The 9,348-nt window shown below is 41.3% G+C and overlaps 1 pseudogene; it reads left to right on the top strand.

Moving 5' to 3' along the window:
* Positions 1 to 393: 393 nt before the first annotated feature.
* Positions 394 to 1,644, top strand: LOC143657889 (uncharacterized; annotated as a pseudogene).
* The last annotated feature ends 7,704 nt before the right edge of the window (positions 1,645 to 9,348 follow it).

Below are 9,348 nucleotides of genomic sequence, written 5' to 3'. Positions count from 1 at the left end.
GAAACACTACTAATGTTCTGCATGTTAACCTTGTATACTGCTATTTTGTTGAACCTTTTATTAGCTCTAGTAGCTTTGGTGTACATTTCTTGGGACTTCCTAGATAGAGGATCAGATTATCTACAAATAGTGAAAGTTTTACTTCTTCCGCTCCAATTTGGGTAGCTTTTACTTCTTTTTCTTGCCTAATTTCTCGAGCTACAACTTGTCGCACCATGTTGAGTAACAGTGGTGGCAGTGGGCGTGCTTGTCTCGTTTCCAATCTCAGTGGGAGAGCTTCAGATTCTCACCACTGAGCATGACATTAGTGGCAGGTTTTTCTTCTCTGCTGTCTGACACGTTGAGAAAGTTTTCATCTATACCTATCTTTCAAAGTGTTTTTATCAAGAAAGGATGCTGGGAGAAGCGCCTGCAAAACCAAGCAGAGAAGGCAGCAGGCTGACTGCGAGAAGCTCTTGGGTGGGCGCCGTGGCCGGGACCACCACCTTCCAGGCCGTGAAACTCAAGATTCAGGTTCTACAGCTGAAGGCCGATGACGCCGAGGAGAGAGCAGAGCGCCTCCAGCGGAAAGAGGAGCGAGAAAGGCAGGCCTGGAAATCGGTTAAGGCTGAGGTGAACCGACCCATCAGCAAGCTCAGGAATGCCCGATCACTGCCCTGCAAAAGCAGGAGAAAGCTGCTGAGGAGAGCGAAAGAGGCATGAAGGTGTCATGGTTGGGTTCATGTGTCAACTTGGCCGGGTGGTGGTGCCTGTTTGTCTGGTTGGCCAAGTGCTGGCCTGTCTGTTGCAATGAGGACATTTCATAGAATTAAATCATGATCATGTCAGCTGCATCCACAGCTGATTCCACTTGTAATCAGCCAAAGGGGAGTGTCTTCTGGAATGAGTGATGCTCAATCTAATCACTGGAAGCCTTTCTAAGGAGGATTCAGAAGAGACAGTCTCTCTTCCTACTTCCACCGGTGAGCCTCTCCTGTGGAGTTCATTCAGACCCTCCACTGGAATCGCTGGCTTCACAGTCCTGGATTTTGGACTCTGCGTTCCTGTGGTCACATGAGACACTTTCATAAATTTTATGTTTGTGAGTGTTCCCTGTTGATTCTATTTCTCCAGAGAACCCTAACTAATACAGAAGGTTATTGAAAATTGGGCTTTAAAAGATGAAGAAAAGATGGAACTCCAGGAAATCCAATTCAAAGAAGCTAAGCACAGCAGACAAAAGGCAGATAGGAGGTACGAGGAAGTGGCTCGTTAGTTGGTGATTATTGGAGCGAACTTAGAACGCACTGAGGAAGGAGCTGAGTTGGCAGAGTCGCATTGCCGAGTGATGGATGAGCAGATCAGACGCTGGACCAGAATCTTAAGTGTCTGAGCGCTGCTGAAGAAAACTGCTTTAAAAAAAAAAGACAAATATGAAGAGATAAAGATTCTTACTGATAAACTCAAGGAGGTAGAGACCCGTGCCGAGTTTGTTGAGAGATCGGTAGCAAAGCCGGAAAAGACTATTGATGATTTGGAAGATAAACTGAAATGGACCAAAGAGGAGCATCTCGGGACAAAAGAATGCTGGACCAGGCTCTGCTCGACCTGAACGAGATGCAGAGAGCTCCAGTTCGGCCCTGCCGCGGCTCCTCCCTTCACTGACTCTGCCTCAAGCCAGCCCGTCTGAAGCTGACTTTTAAATGAGGGCTCATCTTTAACTGGAAGACTCTCCATACACCCCCACACCCACCCACCCAACTGCCCCAGGCTCCACGTCTTTTTCACCAGACTCTCCCAGAGATTGCAGCCAGGCTAGGGGCCCAGCACATCTGGGAACAACATTTAAGGGAATGTAAGCTCAGTGCAAGAGTCTTTAAAAGCATGTTGTGATCTACATGTTTTGTAATTACCCCTTTTTTGTTGTTGTAGCAACCATTTATAAAACGTTCCAAATAATTCCATAGGTCTGAAGCAGCAGTCTAATCTCTTTCTCATTTGTGGAAGGTACCTTTTATAGCTTTATGCACATTGGTCTCTCGAAAGAGGAGGAAAGAGGAATGGGCCTCCCTCCCTAAGACCTGAGCACAGGCCAAGGGGAGACTCCATTGAGGGAAGCCTCAGTGCTCTATACAAAGTACAGCCCAGCCAGAAAGGAGGGTCTAGGAGTTAACCTAAAAAAAAAAAAAAGTACTGTTGAGGTTTTCAGCTTTAAGGTATCTTTATTTATCTTTTTTTTTCTCGTCAGAAATGACCAAATTCATATGGTGAGACCTCTGAGACCAAATCTCTGGTCCTTTCTCTACCCCCTTCCTAACTGCTACAGAATCAGTCACGTGTCCCTTATGTTGGGGTGACCACTGATGTACTCTCCTCCCTCTTTAAAAAGAAAAGAAAAGAAAAGAAAATTATGTTTTTACCACTGATTTAGCCGTATGAACCATCTCATCACCCTTTTCTGGGTCTGAAGCTGCTGTCTCTAAAAGCGCCACCTCATGCTTTCTATCAACCAGTGTTGGGGAAATCTTAACTAGCTTATATCCAAAAATTTTTTTTAATTTTATATTATTTTGAAATTTTGCTTCTTTGGTGTTGGGGAGAACTGACCACCCCACCTCTACAGTCTTGGCTGGCAGAATTTTACAATTCTTTTCCCCACCCACTACCCCATTATGGTGAGGTTTCTGTGAGGTCTGTAGGTGTGCATCCTGCAGCTTATTGCCTTAAAACGTACCCTCCTTTGGTGTGGTCTCTTTGGGGGACACATTGGGAGAAAGAGAAATGAAAAATGCAACTGTTCGTTGTTGTTGTTGTCGCTTTTTAGGTCCGTGGTCCAGGAAATGAACCTGGATCTCCTGCATGGAAAGTGGGCATTCTACCACCTGTGCACCCAAATGCAACTGTTTTGATACTGAAAATTGACAAAATCTCTTTCTGAAATAAAGAACCAGTCCTCCTAACCCTCTGTGGTAGTTAGGTTCAGGTGTCAACTTGGCCAGGGGAAGGTGCCTAGTTCTATTGCTGCGGACATAAGCCAATGGTGTGTGAATTTCATCTGTTGCTGATTATATCTGCAGTTGGCTAGGAGGCGTGCCTGCTGCAATGAATGATGTTTAATTGGCTGGAAGTTTGAAGGAGAGAGCGCAACAAAGCACAGCCCAAGCAGCTCAGCATACCTCATCTCAGCACTCGCAGCTCAGCCCAGGCCTTTGGAGATGTAGAAAGGAATCACCCTAAGGGAAGTTGTTGGAACCCAGAGGCCAGGAAAAAAAGGACAGCAGAGACCGTCCTGTGCCTTCCCATGTAAGAAAGTTTCTAGAAAATTGTCCACATCATCTAAATTGTCTAGTTTCTCAGTGTACCACTGTTCATCCTAACCTCTTATGATCATTTTTATTTCTGTGGGGTCAGTAGTAATGTCCCTTCTCTTAGGTCTGATTTTATTTATTCGCATCTTTTTTTTTTCTTTGTCAGTCTAGCTAAGGGCTTGTCAACTTTGTTGATCTCAAAGAACCAACTTTTGGTTTTGTTGAGCCTCTTTATTTTAGTTTTGTTGTTGTTGTTCTCAATTTCATTTATTTCTACTCTAATCTTTGTTATTTCTTTCCCACTGCTTGCTTTGGAATCAGTTTGCTCTTCTTTTTCTAGTTCCACCAGTTATGTAGTTAGGTCTTTGATTTTAGCTCTTTCTTCTTTTTTAATGTGGGCATTTAGGGCTATAATTTTCCCTGTCAGTGCTGCCATTACTACATCCATAGTTTTGATATATTGTATTCTAGTTTTCATTCCTCTCAAAATATTTACTGAGTTTTCTTGCATGTTTTTCTTTTATCCAATGACTGTTTAAGGGTGTGTTGCTTAATCTCCATAAATTTGTGAATTTTCCAGTCTTGCACCTGTTGTTGATTTCTAGCTTCATTCCATTATGATCAGAGAAAGTATTTTGCATAATTTCAGTATTTTAAATTTATTGAGACCTGTTTTGCAACGCAACATGAGGTCTCTCCTGGGGAATTATCTATGAGCACTTGAGAAGAATGTATATCCTGCTTTCTTGGGTGCATTCTTCTGTATATGCCTGTTAGGTTTAGTGCATTTATCAAATTATTCAAGTTCTCTGTTTCCTTATGATCCTCTGTCTAGATGTTCTATCTATTGATGAGAGTGGTGTATTGAAGTCTCCAATTATTATTGTAGGTAATATTTTCCCTTCAGTTTTGCCAGTGTTTGCCTCACATATTTTGGGGCACCCTGGTTAGGTGCATAAATACTTAATAGGATTGTTATTTCTTCTTGGTGGATTGCCTCTTTATTAATACATAATGTCCTTCTTTGTCTTTTATAACAGCTTTGTATTTAAAATCTGTTTTGTCCCATATTAGTATAGCTACCCCAGCTTTTTTTTTTTCTGATTACTGTTTGTTTGGAATGTCTTTTTCCAGTCTTTCACTTTCAATCTATTTATATCCTTGAGTCTAAGATGAGTCTCTTGCAGACAGCATATAGATGTTTTGTTTGTTTGTGTGTGTGTGTGTGTGTGTGTGTGTGTGTGTGTGTGTTTAACCAATTCTGCCAGTCTGTGTCTTTTGATTGGGAAGTTTCATCCATTAGCATTCAATGTTATTACTGTAATGGCAGTACTTACATCAACAACTTTATCTTTTGGTTTTACATGTCATATCTTATCTTTTCTCTTTTTACCCTTTTAGTTACCTTTACTGATACATTTCATTTCTATACTCTCCTCCAAGCCTCTCTCTCTCTCTTGTCTCTCCTTTCAGCCTACAGAGCTCCCCTTAGTTTTTCTTGTAGGGACAGATATCTTATTTTTAAATTCTCTCAGTTTCTGTTTATCTGTGAATGTCTTAAACTTTCCCTTATTTTTGAAGGATAATTTTTCTAGATAGAGAATTCTTGGCTGGTAGTTCTACTCTTTCAGTGTCTTAGTTGCATCATACCACTTCAAATGCCTTCTCATTCCATGGTTTCTGATGAGAAATCATCATTTAGTCTTATTGGGTATCCCTTGTACACAATGAATCATTATTCTCTTGCTGCTTTCAGAATTCCCTTTATCTTTGGCATTTGACATTCTGATTAGTATGTGTCTTAGAGTAGGTCTGTTCAGATTTATTCAGTTTGGAGTATGCTGTGTTTCATGGGCATGGATATCTATGTCTTTCATAAGAAACCTCAGATTCTCTCTCATCTAAGATGTTCTTGTTTATTGGTTTTGTGTTAATGCTCTTATTTGACACATGATTCATCATATTACCAGCCAAAGCAGAGCCAGGGACCCACTAAAGGGACACACACCAGTTCCACAGGGTCCTGAGGACGGGATCATGTGAAGACACCAAAAACCCTTTAATTCTTCTCCCCAGGAGTGTGCTTTCCTGACCCACCCAGCAGGCTGTGCTTTTCAGCCACTTATTCCCCTCACCCTTAGAAGGCAGGCTACTCTCGTCACCCTGCTGGCTCCCTGGCCAGGGTCAGAACGATGGTGTGGCAATGCCTGGCCTGGTGGATTGAAAGTGTAGGTCTCGTCAATCTAAATTCACCAATCAAGAGCTGAACAGTGCTGGACCATGACTGCCCTGTACTTGGAGAAAGGGGATATCATGGTCCTCTCAGTCCGAAGCCACCCGCCAAACAGGGAACAGACTAGCCAAAGCTGTTTGCCCCGAGAGTGGGGAATGGGCACCCAGAGCCAAAGCTAAGGGGTTACTCATGATCTTCACCACAGTTTCTCCATCTCTCCGTCCCACACGTTCCTGGGGGCTGCCCAGCATCCCCCTAATCTCTGGGGCCCTAGAGCCATTGTTCCAGAGAGTTTCTACCTGTCCTCTTACTGTGTTATTGGGAGAGAACTGCGCCCTGCTACTCCCCGAACAGCCATCTTCTCAAAGTCCCCTCCCGCTGTTATTGATTTCTAGCTTCATTCCACTGAGGTTAGAAAAGGTATATTGAATGATTTCAATATTTCTGTTTGGATGGAGACATGTTTTGTGACCTGACACATGGTGTATCTTGGAGAACGATCCGTGTGCACTTGGGAAGAATGAGTATTCTTCTGTGTTAAGTGAAGGGTTCTAGATGGGTCTGTTAGATCTAGTTGAATTAGAATATCACTCAGGTCTTGTATTTGCTGATCTTCTGTCTAGCTGTTCTATCCATTATTGGAAGTGCTGTATTAAAGTCTCCTACTATTAATGTTGAACTGTCAACTTCTCCCTTCAAATATATGAAGCAGTATTTGCTTCATTTATTTTGGGACTCTGCCACTAGGTGCTTATATTTTTAATTATATCTTGAGCCCTTTTTTGTCCCTTAGAAGTTTTTTACTTAAAGTCTACTTTACCTAATGTTAGTGTAGCCACCTCAGCTCTCTTTTGGTCGCTATTTGCAAAGAATATTTTCCCATCCTGTCAGTTTCTACCTACGAGTCTCTTTGAATTTAAGGTGAGTCTCTTGTACACAGAAGAGAATTGAGTCCTGCTTTTTATCCATTCTTCCAATTGGTGCCTTTTAATGGGAGAATTTAGTGCATTGACACTTAAAGTAACTAATAATAATGCAGAATTTTCTTTTGCCCTTTTTGCTATTTGGTCTTTATAAATCATACCATTTTTGTCCCCCACTTCTGTTAAAGCCTACTTTCATGTTTATTTTATTTTTCGCAGCGAACCATTTTGAGTCTCTTCAAATTTTCTGCTGTGTATATTTTTCAGATATTTTCTTTGTGGTTACCATAGGCCTGAATTTAACATCTTAAATCTAAAACAATCATGATTTATTTGATACCAGATCAATTTCAGTAGCATACACAGTATTCCTATGCCCTCTGTCCCCTTTTCTTTTTGCTGTACTTGTCATAAATTAAATCTTATAATAATTACTCATATGGTTACCTTTACCAGAGACATTTATTTCTTTATGCTGTTTCAATCCACTGTCTAATGTCTTTTCCTTTCAGTCTGAAACACTCTCTTTAGCTTTGCCTGTAGGGCAGGTCTAAGAGGTGATGAGCTTCCTTAGCTTTTGTTTATCTGGGAATGTCTTAATCACTCCCTCATTTTTGAAAGACAACCTCATTGGATATAAAATTCTTGATTGGTTATTTTTTCCTTGTGGCACTTTAAGCATTTCATTCTACTGCCTTCCTGCCTTGATGGTTTTGTTTTAGTTTCCCAGCTGCTAAAACAAATACCATTCAAGCCATTTCTTTGGCTTTGCAACATAAATACATTGACTCCTGGTTTCAGAGGCTAGCAGGTTTATTCCTTCCTGTCATTGGTATCTTCTGGCTGGCTGGCAATCTTTGGGGTTCCTTGGATTTTCTGTAATATGTCATTGCACATAGCAGCATCTTCTCATTTCTCATCTGGGTTTTGTTGACTTCCAGTTCTGGCTGCTTCCTGTGGCTTCTTTATGTCCCAGTTCCATTGCCAATGAAGGACTTCAGTCATATTGGGTTACATGCTCATTCAATTTGGACATGCCTTAACTAATAGCTTCTTCAAAGGTCCTATTTCCAAATTGGTTCACATCCACAGGACCAGGGGTCGGGAACTACACATACCTTTTGTGGGGGGCATGCGTCAATCATCAACAGTTTCTGATGAGAAATAAGCACTTATTCTCATCAGGCCTCCCTTTAACATAACGTTGTTTCTTCTTGCAGCTTTCAGAACTCTGCCCAGGTCCCTGGCATTGGACAATATGAGCTCTAAGTGCCTGGACATGGTTCTCTTCAATTTTATCCTCTTTACGGTTCACTGGGTTTTTTGAATGTACATATTCATGTCTTTTGTTAAATCTGCTATTATTTATTAAAATATTCCTTCTGCCCTTTTTTTTCTTTCTTCTCCTCCTAAGATTCTCATAATGTGCATATTTAGATGCTTCATTATATCCCGTAGGTCCTTAGGCCCTGTATACTTTATTTCATTATTTTTTGGTGCTGCTCTTCAGCCTGAATTATTTCAATGCTCTCGTCATCTAGTTTACTGATTCTTTCTTCTGCCAGCTCTAGTCAGCTGTTAAAACCATCTAAGGATTTTTTTTTAATTTATTTCAGTTATTGTGGTCTTCAACACCAGTATTTCTGTTTGGCCCCTTTTTGGGGGGGGCGTGCATGGTCCGGGAATCGAACCCAGATCTCCCGCATGAAAGGTGGGCATTCTAACCACTGAACCACCTGTGCACCCTATGTTTGGTCCCTTTTTAAAATTTAAACCCCTTTATTCAGATTTTCATCTTATTCATTCATTGTTTTCCTCATATCCTCTAGTTCTTTCTCCATTTTCCTTTATCTCTTTCAGTTTCTTGAAGATTATTTTTAAACTCTTTGGTATGTCCAAACTCTGATATTCTTTAGTGATGGTTTCTGAAGTTTAATCTTGTTCTTTTGAATGGGCTATTACTTCCTGTTTCTTTCTTTGTCTTGTAATCTTTAGTCATACACTGTACATTTTAATATTTTAAATTATTAACTCTGGGATCCATTCCTCCAAGCTATCTGTTCCTTGAGTTTGTGCCCAGGTAGTGATATGACAGGTTTCTATCACTGAGTACCAGGAGCCAAAAAAAAAAAGAAGAAGAAACCCACCTTTCACGGGCTTTGTAACTTGGCTTTTCATTGGCTGATACTCTTCTTCAGAGTTTAACCTCCCCATCAAGAATATCAACCTGAGGCAAAAGTATGAGGTCCAATTTATCTTTCCTAAGTCTGTTTCTTGTACTCACTCATATCTTTAGGAACCCCCGTTTATAGGGATTTGAACGCCTCCTCTACTCCTTATGAAATAGACCCTCTTGGTGAAAGTCTCCCTGGTGACGTGGGAAAGGACTCCCAGGGATGAATCCAGACCTGGCACTGTGGGATCAACAATTCCATCCTGAACAAATGGGGGAAAAGAAGTGTAATTAATAAAGTATCAGTGGCAGAGAGAGTTCAAATAGAGTTGAGAGGCTACTCTGGAGGTTGCTCTTACGCAAGTTTCAGTTGGACCTTGCTACCTATCATAACCTGACAACCCCCAACCAGGACCATTCCAGCCAATCCTAAAGAACACCTAGGGCGATATATGATTCCACAAGGGTTCCAGGCACTAGAGTAACTTTCCAGAAACCTACAACCTCCAGATGGATCCCTGGTCAGATAAGTCCTGAAACCTAGCCCACCCTCTCTAGAACAACAGGAAGTTCCATCTCCCTACCCCATATTAGTGACCCTTCCAATAGCAAAAATTTAGAATTGCCATAGCCCAAACTACCCCAAGGAGAGGTATGGAAAGAACAAAGGTAATGGTGGGATTATACATAGAAGATAGGACTTAACAAATGACTATGAATGCTGAATCATTA

The sequence above is a fragment of the Tamandua tetradactyla genome, chromosome 2 (genome assembly GCF_023851605.1).
Source record: "Tamandua tetradactyla isolate mTamTet1 chromosome 2, mTamTet1.pri, whole genome shotgun sequence".
Classification (NCBI taxonomy): domain Eukaryota; kingdom Metazoa; phylum Chordata; class Mammalia; order Pilosa; family Myrmecophagidae; genus Tamandua; species Tamandua tetradactyla.
This window is presented reverse-complemented; position numbering and strand designations above follow the sequence as displayed.